This window comes from Trichomycterus rosablanca, chromosome 7, assembly GCF_030014385.1.
Source record: "Trichomycterus rosablanca isolate fTriRos1 chromosome 7, fTriRos1.hap1, whole genome shotgun sequence".
In the NCBI taxonomy this organism is placed as follows: Eukaryota; Metazoa; Chordata; class Actinopteri; order Siluriformes; family Trichomycteridae; genus Trichomycterus; species Trichomycterus rosablanca.
This window is the reverse complement of record NC_085994.1, coordinates 16043693-16056868: the sequence shown is the minus strand read 5'-3', so window position 1 is coordinate 16056868 and position 13176 is coordinate 16043693.

The window sequence follows — 13176 nt, the reverse complement described above, 5'->3', positions numbered from 1 at the left end:
CTATTGCACTTCAAAAATAGGTTAATTTCTTAGTCATCTAAATTATTTGATGTATATTTTAGGAATTTTAGTCATTAATATGCTTTACCATAAAATATGTTTTTAGTGTAATAATATTATAAATAATGTTGTTGCTGTTTTACAAAGTGTATGGTCTGAGTATAGATCATAGTTTGAATTATGGGAGAATGGGGGGACTGACCCTCCTAATACATACTTGGACCCCCCAAAAATAGGTACAATTAACAGTTGGGGGGGGGGGGGGTGTTAGTTAGCTACTAACATAGAAATTGCCTGATGTTAGCATCCATCAATATGCAGTTAAGTCATACTCTGGTATAGACTCCAGACTAGTACAGAGCTGTTACAAAAGATGAATCAAATACTAAATTGAAATGCCAGCTTCAATAATCTAATCACAATGTCAAATAAACAACAGGAAATGAGAATTAAACTAGAGGACTTCTAAAAGTTTGGTCAGATGTGAAGAATTAAAACTTAACAGTTCATTGCCAGCGTTCTGTGCAATCCATGTCAGAGCCAGCCTTCGGCACCGCTCTCATTTTCCATGCTACATTCACTGACACTAGCTGTTCGACCTGCACTGTAGAAAAAAAGACAGTGTCAGACAGTCTGGTTTGCCTAACAAGCCCTAACAAATCCTGAGTCCGCTCCTAGAACAGTCAGACACCACTGACGTCAATCTGCCAAACTAGCTCAGTCTGACATAAGCATCTTCTCAATCTGTGGAATTAACCAGCAGAACCACAGCAAGCAAGAACACAACACTTTCATATACACATCTGGCACTGAGATTGAAGCAAAAAGCAGAGCCATGGACTACTGCAAATCAAACGTGACAGATATGATAAAGATAGTACAACTGCACAATGCATAAAGAGAGTGGAGTGCCTAGACGCCAGTCTGAATCTAAGAAAGATGGGTTTGTCGATTAGGGACTAATACTGAGCTGGAATAGAGCTGACTTACTGTTGGGTAAATATTGGGATTTGTAACTTGGTTTAACCATGGATCAGTGGTTCACATGCATATATTCTCAATAAAACTGTCACAACAATAAACACAAATATATTCTGATTTTGGTTCAGGGGTATTTCTGGGCACATTAGTCTGCTCTTACATTTTTTTTTTCAATTTAAAAAGCTTGGCATTGCATTTCTCTTGAACAACAATCCATCAAAGATAATTTGTTATATTACTGCAGCACTATATCTCTGTTTTTCCATCAAGTGTCAGCTGTTTGACAAGTCTGAAGTGTGTCTAGTGCATTCTGTTTCACTGTTGATTCGGTTCCCTCAAGCCGACATTCCTCCAGCTGTGTTGTAGAGCCTAAAACGAAATCTAGCATTGATGTTTTCCTATTTTTTGTACTGTTGATTATTAATGTTGAAACAACAGTTGAGTACAGCAGTTAACTCTATAGAGAATTCAATTATTATAATAGAATGCCTTTATTTGTCATATATACATATACAGGTGAACAGTACAAGGAAATTCTTTCTTCGTGTATCCCAGCTTGTTTGGAACTTTTGAGTTAATAGCCCAAAGCTCTACTCACTAGGATACCACTGTCCCATGTCCCAAATAAGCTTGGTTGATTTAGACCACTTGTAAAATGCTTTATATACTGTAGATTGGCCACTCAGTCGACAAATCCTGGTCCTGTGGGCTTTGAAATATATTCTTTTTTTTCTTAGGATTTTAACGTCATGTTTTACACTTTGGTTATATTTATAACAAACACAGTAGTTACTGGTTACACAAGAGTCATCAGTTCACAAGGTTATATCGAACACAATAATGGACAATTTTGTATCTCCAATTCACCTGACTTGCATGTCTTTGGACTGTGGGAGGAAACCGGAGCACCCGGAGGAAACCCACGCAGACACAAGGAGAACATACAAACTCCACACAGAAAGGACCCGGACCACCTCACCTGGAAATCAAACCCAGGACCTTCTTGCTGTGAGGTGACAGTGTTACCCACTTAGCCACCGTGCCGCCCTGAAGTATATTCAGCACAGAAATAATAGACAGGGTGCACTACAATGTCTTCAGAACCAGAAAAAAACAGCTGTAATTTGTTGCTGTCAATGGAGATTCTTAGAGTCTAAACAGGTAGCATCCCACAAGGTTCAGTTCTAGGCCACTGATTGTTTTTTTCTTGATGTACCTGACGCATGCAGTCCACAAACATAACATAGACTTCTACTTTTAAACTTAACCTTGATTTCCACGTGCTGTCATATGTCTGGGTTTTTTAAATTAAAGCTTAAAATGAACTAGTCATTACCTTTCTGAAGACATTGTTGCTTTTGACCCATTTTTTTAAGACTTTATGGACCAGGGTAACAGAATAAACCAACAAATGACCCATCTCTTAGATAAATAGATTTACCCTAATTGTGTTCTTAGACCCTACATTCATTTGTACTAGTCTGAGGCTACTTGTTAATTATCCATATGTACTGTATATGTTTAGCTACATTACCAGCACTATTAGATAAAATGAATCTATGATTGAAGAAACTGCTTTTATTTAAATTCTGATACAACAGAAGTACTGATGTTGCGCATGTCGATGTGAAATGTCACTCTAGTTCAGTAATTGTTCTGTAGGCTACATGCATGTCTTTGGACTGTGGGAGGAAACCGGAGCTCCTGGAGGAAACCCATACAGACCCGGGGAGAACATGCAAACTCCACAAAGAAAGGACCTGAACTGCACCACCTGGGGATCGAACCTAGGACATTCTTGTTGTGATGCGACAGTGCTACACACTGAGCCACTTGTGCCGCCCCACTTAATAACACTAAGATATTAGTAAATGGGTTTTATGTGTTTTATGCTTTCATAACCTTTCATTTGAACTATTGCACTTCAAAAATAGGTTAATTTCTTAGTCATCTGAATTATTTAATGTATATTTTAGGAATTTTTGTTATTAATATGCTTTACTATAAATGTTGTTTTTAGTGTTATAAGATTATAAATAATGTTGTGGTTGTCTTTGCTGTTGTTAATACTGTTATTATCACCAAGTAGGTAAAACTCTGTCGATTCACTGTAGTTAATGAACAGGTTACAAGATTGTATACATGATAATCTGTATGTCTACCAGGCACAATGGGTTAGAACTGTCTTGCTTGTGAGTGTGTAGGTGTGAGCAGAGGCCTCTTCAGGTTACTGGTGTTGTGTGTGTGATCTTTATTCTCCCTCTAAATGTTCAGCTTCATTTAATAGGACGATGTCGGCATCTGCTCCGGCATTGCCTCTTTTGTGCCGTGAGGACGTCTGGTTCTTTGTGCTCACCAAGCTATGGAGAGACAGCCTTTCAATTCAATTGCCTCTTGTCAGTTGAATCTACACTTAATTAACTGTTTGAACACTGCTTTTCTTTCAGCTCTCGTTTGCTTTTGTATATAATTTAAAGGGTTTACAGAATCTAAATAGAAGGTAAAATAATGTTACTGAGGTATGACAGGTGAATGGGAATGGTAATATATGAGGAACATTGCTTGCCAACGGTTTGATAAAAATCTTATATAATAAAACCCCAGAGGCAAATTGTCTATATCTAAACAGGGAAACACATTGTATTGGGTTTTAAGTGTTAATAATAAAATCTAGAACTGACTGAACACACCTGTGTGATATATTTCTGATGATCCTACATGGACATTGCAGACACATTATATTAGGTCATGACTTCTATAAAGTACAACTTGTATATGAGAGTCAACCAGTTTGATATACTGAAAAATTATTATTTAGCTAATTAATTAATATTCAATTTAAAATGCCTTTTGGGAATGGGAGGACAATAAAACCTATACAACTATGAGCATGGTCCATAAAAACTTCATGAGAAGCCATGATGCTACTGTGATAAATATAGCCTCATGGGCTTGAAAGTTCTTCGGAAAAACATGTTACTTAATGCAGTCTGTCGCTTCATCCAGAAATGCAAACTAAAACTCTATTACGCAAAGCAAAAGCCAAACATCAATTGTATATTAAAATACTGCCGAGTTTTCTGTGCCCAGGCTCATGCTTGATGGACCAAAAGATATGAAATGTGTGCTTGGTTTAACTTGTTTTGGGGAAAAATAGAGTTTTTTGTGCCAAAGACATAAAGCACAATCCAGACTGTTATCAGTGAAAGATGCAAAAGGTAACATCTGTCATGGAATAGGGGTGCATCAGTGCCACAACATGGGTCACTTGGTTTATGCATGATGTCAGCATTGATGCAAAGGCGTATAAAGCTGATGTCTTTTCCTGGAATGTCACATGTGTGTTTTAACAAACCAAAGTCAGTCTTCATACAACAGTGCGCATGTGCTTGACTGGCCTGTCTGCAGTTCAGATTTGTCACCTACTGAAAATGTATGGCACATCATGAAGTAAAGAATTAGACAACAATAATCACTGAATGTTAAGTAGCAAAAGTTTTGAATCCAGGAAAACTGGTTAAAAGTCCCACTTGCAAAACTGCATTAAACAGTATCCTCAGTTGCCAAACAATTAAACAGTGTTATTAATAGGAAATGTGATGTAACGCATGTGGGCAAGTGTAGTGCATGCATTAAATTCTAAATTTGTTACTGTTGATAAAAACAGTTAAATAGGTAAAAATAGGTAAAATTATTGGAACATTTTATATACACTGCTCAAAAAAAATAAGGAACACTTAATCATCACAGTATAGCACCAAGTCAATTAAACTTCAGGAATTTGTCTGTTCAAATGGTAAATCTATTTTACCTGCTTTGGTGCAAATGAAATGACAACAGGTGCACTGTAGAGCCAACAGCAAGACAACCACCAAAAGGATGGCTTTGCAGGTAATGGCCACAGACAGTTACTCTCTGTTATCTTTCCTGGCTTTGGGTATCTTTCCCTAATTTGGGTTTTGCTAGTGTCCTTGTCCCTACTAGTAGCATGAGGAGTTACTTGCAGCCCATTCAGGTAGTCAAGCTCCTCCAGGATGGCACATCCATACATGACATTGCAAGTTTTGCTGTGTCTCCCAGCATAGTCTTATAAGCATGGATGAGATAGCAAGACACAGGCTGTTCCATGAGGAGAGCTGGACAGGGCTATAGAAGGGCATCAATTCAGCAACAGGGCCAATATCTGCTCCTTTGTGCAAGGAGTGTGTTTTACTTACAGTTTTCCACTTTTATTAATGATTAAAAAGGTTGGGTGTTATATTGATGTTTATCAGCTAATAAATCATTTTTTGAAAATATAAAGATGTAGACAATTATGAAAATATTGAAATCCCACTGTAATCACTGTGATCCTACCAAAAAATGAGCCATTCTACTTAGCTGTCCAGTGATAAATAATAACTTTTATTGATGTGTTACTACTGCATACTACAAGTGTCAGAATACTTGCAGTATTTGCAGTGCATTAAATTAACAAACTCCACCATAATGATGAATATTTTGGTTTATTTCAGTCACCTCTATTACTGTGAATAAGTACGTTTGGTAAATGCTTAGTTATATATTTATTTCTACAGGTTTTTTTCTACTATTAAAACCTAGATTAGAATAGTCCTATGAAAGCTAGACCTGATTTTTTTTTAAACTGCTACAATTACTGACTGTAGTCCATCTTTTTCTCTGCATGCTTTGTTAGCCCCCTTTCATGCTGTTCTTCAATGGTCAGGATTCGCCCAGGACCACCACAGAGCAGGTATTATTTAGGTGGTGGATCATTCTCAGCACTGCAGTGACACTGACATGGTGGTGGTGTGTTAGTGTGTGTTGTGCTGGTATGAGTGGATAAGACACAGCAATGCTGAGTTTTTAAACACCTCACTGTCACTGCTGGACTGAGAATAATCCACCACTGTATTATTATTATTATTGGTCCTGTGTCCACTGATGAAGGTCTAGAAGATGACCTACTCAAACAGCATCAATAGATGAGCGATCGTCTCTGACTTTACAAGGTGGACCAACTAGGTAGGAGTGTTTAATAGAGTGGACAGTGAGTGGACACGGTATTTAAAAATTCCAGCAGCGCTGCTCCACTCATACCAGCATAACACACACTAACACACTACCACCATGTTAGTGTTACTGCAGTGCTGAGAATGACCCACCACCTAAATAATACCTGCTCTGTGGTGGTCCTGGGAGAGTCCTGACCATTGAAGAACAGGGTGAAAGCAGGCTAAAAAAAAAAGCGTGCAGAGAAACAGCCAGTAATTGTAGAACTTCAAAGTGCCTTTATATGGTAAGTGGAGCTGATCAAATGGACAGTGAGTGTAGAAACAAGGAGGTGATTATGTCTGATCAGTGTAACTTTCTAGTTTAATTTTGGTATTTTCTTGTGCATAACAAAAAAATTATTCTACATTATTATTTTGTTAATGGTTGAAAATCCCAAGATGTGAATGTGAAACATCCACCGCTAAGTCCCTATTAAAAATGTACCTAGCAGCCGGCACTATTGTAAATCCTGACCAATCAGAATCAAGAATTGAAAAGCGCAGTGGTATAAGCCTCAAATAACAAATCCACAGTCTCAGTCATCAACAAGTGAAATGTTACAGGTTGTGGTGAGCTCCCCCCCCATTCGCTGACCCCCTTTCACAAATCAAAGAGAAATAAATCCTCGTCTTTCACTCAAGCATCTGGTCAGTGCCCCGGGACAGCAGTTACCATGGTAACCCTCCCCTCTGTCCTCCTCAGGCAATGCATGGGCCTGCTGTTATGTCTTAGCAGCTTGGGTTGCATCCACACTGATTGATGCAGGAAAAAGGAGGAGGGTGTTAGAGCATGATCAAGACTATCTCTGCATCTCGCTTGTCCACTGATGTGCTCAGCTCACTTAAATGCTTGAATGGAGCTTATGGGAGGAAAGAGGGGATCATGCTTCTTCCCATCCGCATCTCTCTTTCTCCCTATCTCCCTATCTCTCCAGGTGTCCGGTTCACTTAGCCTTTTGCTGCTACTGCTGTGGTTTCGCTCATCCGGAAGACTCTCTTCATCCGGCTTGAAGGGGAAACTCAAAACCCACCCGGGAGCTACTCTTCCTCTCACTTCCTCTCTCTCTCTCTCTCTCTCTCTCTCTCTGTTTTTATTATTTTTTTCTAACTCCCCCTTCTGCTAGTGCATATCCTCTATAATTCATCCTTGTTTGTCATACTGAACGCCAAAGCTTAGAGTGCTGATATTTTCACATTCTCATGCATAATAATGCTAAGACCTAAATTTCTTCTAATGTGGCACCAATGCACAGCGGCAGAGACGTAATGCTTTGTTTATTGCATCTGAATGATTGCATTTTGTGATAACGACAGATAAAAGGTTTCGTGTCTAGAAAATGCTGCTAAATTTAATCGTCCTGTAAAATGCCAGAACTTTCCCACTAAAATTTAAAAAGACCTTAAACAGTAAACACATTTCCATTTTATACTAACAATATAAACACTAATGTTTATATATACACACTGATCAGCCATAACATTAAAACCACCTCATTGTTTCTACACTCACTGTCCATTTTATTAGCTCCACTTCCCATATAGAAGCACTTTAAAGTTCTACAATTACTGACTGTAGTCTATCTGTTTCTCTACATACTTGTTTAGCCTGCTTTCACCCTGTTCTTCAATGGTCAGGACCACCACAGAGCAGGTATTATTAGGTTTTAAATACCGTGTCCACTCACTGTCCACTCTATTAGACACTCCTACCTAGTTGGTCCACCTTGTAGATGTAAAGTCAGAGACGATCGCTCATCTATTGTTGCTGTTTGAGTTGGTCATCTTCTAGACCTTCATCAGTGGTCACAGGGCGCTGTTGGCTGGATATTTTTGGTTGGTGGAGTTTTCTCAGTCCATCAGTGACAGTGAGGTGTTTAAAAACTCCATCAGCATTGCTGTGTCTTATCCACTCTTACCAGCACAACACACACTTACACTCTACCACCACGTCAGTGTCACTGCAGTGCTAAGAATGATCCACCACCCAAATAATACCTACTCTGTAGTGGTCCTGGGAGAGTCCTGACCATTGAAGAACAGCATGAAAGGGGGCTAACAAAGCATGTAGAGAAACAGATTAACTACAGTCAGTAATCGTAGAACTACAAAGTGCTTCTATATGGTGAGTGGAGCTGATAAAATGGACAGTAAGTGTAGAAACAAGGAGGAAGTTTTAATGTTATGGCTGATTAGTGTATGTTTATTCATCTACAAACAGGCGACAAATTAAGGAAAATGCCTTAATAAACAAATGGAGAAACAGAACATCTGCAAATGCATGTAAAACAATAACACAAGAACGTTGTTTCATACACTGTAGTGGGCAGCACAGTGGCTTAGTGGGTAGCACTGTCGCCTCACAGCAAGAAAGTCCTGGGTTTGATCCCCAGGTGGGCCGGTCTGGGTCCTTATTGTATGGAGTTTGCATGTTCTCCCTGTGTATGTGGAGGTTTCCTCCTGGAGCTCTGGTTTCCTCCCAGGGTTTAAGTCTTATTATAGCAAGGACTGATCCTTTAAACAGTATATTAGAACATTTCCATCCAGATGAAGGTTGCTGTAACGTGGTTGCAGCTGTCTATGAGTCCTCTGCACAGCCTAGTTTGGCCAGCAGTTGACAGTCACCTGCGCCTTGTATCTCTAGTTTGGTTGACAGATATGTCAAAGCTTTTCTCTTTCTTCTTTACCAGCTCCTTTGTTGGCACACTTGCATTTGTTAGGCCTGGGAGAGCGATTGTCCCAGAAGCAACATGGCGTCACCAGATCTCAACCCTATTAAACACTATTGGGAGATTATAAATGGACGTTAGGAAAGTGATTTTCACCATGACCATAATTAATCTTGGGGTAGAACCTTTGGAGGTCCAGTACACCTTTCATTAGTCCATCTATAGTTGCAACACTTAATACTGAATTTTAGCCTTCCTCTTAAAGCAAACTCAGCCCAAAAACTGTTCAATGAGAAAGCCAACCATCACACACATGGTGTAATAAACACCACCACTGGACTCTGGTGCAATGAAACATTTTAAACCCTTATTTGTTCGGCACCTTCTGGTAGTCTGATGAATGAATAGCATATTGGTAAATGTCATTTTAATGCTACCTGTCTGAATACATAGTGCCAGCTGAAAAGAGGTAGAAGAAGAATAATAGTCTGGCACTGTGTTTCATAGACTGAGCTAAATCCTCTAGTTTGAGCAATAAGAATAGGAATCCTAATGCCATAATGCCATTCTAGAGAATGCCATACCTATGATAACATCTCTTTGCACAGATTAAGTGGACCAACTCCATATTAATCACAGTTCAATTTAAATTTCATGGATTGATTGAATTAACAAGCAAACACATTATCACGAGTACAAGGAATCTAAGAATCCAGCACCTTTTACATATCTCTACACATCTGGAAGAAAAATTACTACTTGTCAGTTCAGCATTAGCAAGACATCTGCATAATGTTATGCAGAATGATAAAATTAATGCTGAACACTAAATTTTCCAAAAAGAGGAGCTGTAGCAAGCACAACATCCAAGAATATTAATGTGCTTTCTCTCTCTCTCTCTTTCTCTCTCTCTTTTCCTCTCTAAGTTGGATAGATAAGGCTAGGCTTAGCTTGTTGCTTCTTCTCTTCATCCATATTGATGAAGCTGAGCCACAGTCACTTCAGCTGTCCTAGTTTCCTCTATTTCCTGTTCTGCGACAGCCTCAAATCCATATGCTGCTAAGGTGCCATAGGCAGGTAGGGATGAGGCTCATGCCACTGTTATTGGCATTTTATACAGTCGTGTTCAGCTTTCATAGTCTGAAAGCAAAATATGTAAGACAAAGAAATGTAATTAATAAAAAGACATTTAGTGTCATTGATTTGACTGATGTTCTGTCAAATACTAAAATCTTGCATTTTGTATAATGTATAGTGTTAACCTTTGCAAAATCCCTTTGCGTTTTCATTAATTTTATGATCAAATGAATAGCTTTTAGATTCTTTCAGTTGTAATATTTGAAATCGCTGACATATACACTGATCAGTCATAACATTAAAACCACCTCCTTGTTTCTACACTCACTATCCACTGTCCACCCAGTCGTCTAACAATCACAATTTGGCCCTTGTCAAACTCGCTCAAATCCTTACGCTTGCCCATTTTTCCTGCTTCTAACACATCAACTTTGAGGATAAAATGTTCACTAGCTGCCTAATATATCCCACCCACTAACAGGTGCTGTGATGAAGAGATAATCAGTGTTATTCACTTCACCTGTCAGTGCTCATAATGTTATGCCTGGTTGGTGTATACATGTGACAAATAAAGGCTTTCTTATATTTTACCATCCACACTTTGGTTGACCTTCCTCTGTGGTATGGAGTATTGACCTCCTTAAAAAACAATCCTCAGAGCATAAAGAAGCAAGCTTACAGGATAACCTTGTACATGGTGTGATTCATGCATGCTTCAAAAGATCTGTCCAATTCCAGCCTTACTGAAGAACCCCTGATTGTCACCAATCCTTCACCAAATTTTACAGTACATGAGACAGTGTGGCTTGTACCCCTTTGCAGGTCTTTGTGCAATTGGATTTATCAGAAGATTATTGTACTCCAGACCTCTACAGTCCAATTTTTATAGTCTTTTGCAAACCACAGCCTGGGTCATCTTTTCTTCTATTTGATAAACAGCTTTTTTTCCCAGCTTTGCATGACATTAGCTCTGCCTCTAAGAGCTTGAATTGTCCCCATGTGCACTTTACAGTGAAAAGGGTGTGTACCAAAAATGGTAAGCCACTCACACACACACACACACACAGATATAAGGTCTCTGAAAGATGTGTGTCCATCAGGAGCATGTATAACTCACAGTATTTTTGCTGACAGTAGGTTTCCAGAGCAGCTAGATTTGTTTAGTACAGAGAACACAGGATGTGCAGGACATTGCAGCGTCTGACTATAAAAGATGACGAAGTAAAACAAATTGAATCACATATACAACTTTTACATAAACCTTGGGAAATCATAAGTGTGAATTCTGATGATCCTACATGACATTTTATGCTTGCTGTTGCTGTATTTCTTATGCAGGTTTAAATCTGTCACTGTCACTTTGTCACATTTGTTATTTTATACTGTGGTTTCTATGGTGACAATGCACAACGAGTGTTCACAGTTGCACCTTACGTACAGTCTAACCAACTAGTTCAAAAAGGGATAAATACATCAATAATAGAGGTGTAAAATCTGCTGGCTACTAAAACTATAGGGTAATGAACTATCTCAACAATTATAAACCAATTATAAACCAGAAGCAGATAATATTTCTATTCTATATACAGTATACCTATATTATATTATAAAATTCCCCAAACCCTAGTGCTTTCTAACCACAAAAAGCAAAGACTACACTAGTTAGCCATCCTACTTGCTCACTCACTCACTTTCTTAACCGCTTATCCAATTAGGGTGATAAGGCTGCTGGACCCTGGACGGGGTGCCAGTCCATCGCAGGGAAAGACATACATACACACACACACACACACACACCCATTCACCTATAGGGCAATTCAGTGTATCTAATTAACCTGACTGCATGTTATTGGAATGTAAGGGAAACCGGAGCTCCCGGCGAAAACCCACGCAGACACGGGGAGAACATGCAAACTCTGCACAGAAAGGACCCGGACCGCCCTGCCTGGGGATCGAACCCAGGACCTTCTTGCTGTGAGGCGACAGTGCTACCCACGAGCCACCCATCTGAGGACACTCCATACCTGTTTACAATACATGGTAATGAAATACCTACAATATACACGTGTATATAAAGACTCCAACAATATAATCTGTTAATTGTATCTTGGCTTACAGCATCATTCTCAGCTTTTTGGAAGCTGTTTGCTTATCCAACCTACTGAAAATCATGATTAATGTAGCATATGTTTAATATTTCAGTTCAGATGCACTTTAGGAGCCTGTAAAGCCCATTGAGAAATGATTGACTTATCTTGTTTGTAATTTTATTCTGCTTGACAAACCAGCATTTAATACAAAAACTGATTTACTAAGATGATGTGACTTGCTCTTAGCAACCTCTAAATGAGATTCAAGTGTAGACAAATATATTATAATATACACTGATCAACCATAACATTAAACCACCTCCTTGTTTCTACACTCCATTTCATCAGCTCCACTTACCATATAGAAGCACTTTGTAGTTCTACAATTACTGAATGTAGTCCATCTGTTTCTCTGCATGCTTTTTTAACCTGCTTTCACCCTGTTCTTCAATGGTCAGGACCCCCACAGGACCACCACAGAGCAGGCATTATTTAGGTGGTGGATCATTCCCAGCACTGCAATGACATGGTGGTGGTGTGTTGGTGTGTGTTGTGCTGGTATGAGTGGATCAGACACAGCAGTGCTGCTGGAGTTTTTAATTTCCGTGTCCACTCACTGTCAACTCTATTAGACACTCCTACCTAGTTGGTTCTTCTTGTAGATGTAAAGTCAGAGACAATCGCTCATCTATTGCTGCTGTTTGAGTTGGTCATCTTCTAGACCTTCATCAGTGGTCACAGGACGCTGCCCACGGGGCGCTGTTGGCTGGATATTTTTAGTTAGTGGACTATTCTCAGTCCAGCAGTGAGGTGTTTACAAACTCCATCAGCGCTGCTGTGTCTGATTCACTCATACCAGCACAACACACACTAACACACCACCACCATGTCAGTATCACTGCAGTGCTAAGAATGATCCACCACCCAAATAATACCTACTCTGTAGTGGTCCTGGGAGAGTCCTGACCATTGAAGAACAGCATGAAAGGGGGCTAACAAAGCATGCAGAGAAACAGATGGACTACAGTCAGTAATTGTAGAACTAAAAAGTGCTCCTATATGGTAAGTGGACCTGATAAAATGGACAGTTAGTGTAGAAACAAGGAGGTGGTCATAATGTTATGCCTAATTGGTGTATATGTCCTTTACAAGAATATATATTTTTTACATATTTGTATGTTCTGTTGTGATTATTTCAGCTGCATTTGAACATGGTAGCATGTACCACATCACTCATGCCCTATTTATCTGGGCACAGCTTAGTGTCTAGTGACTGAGAGTGAGGCTTTGTTACCCACTCAAGCAGTC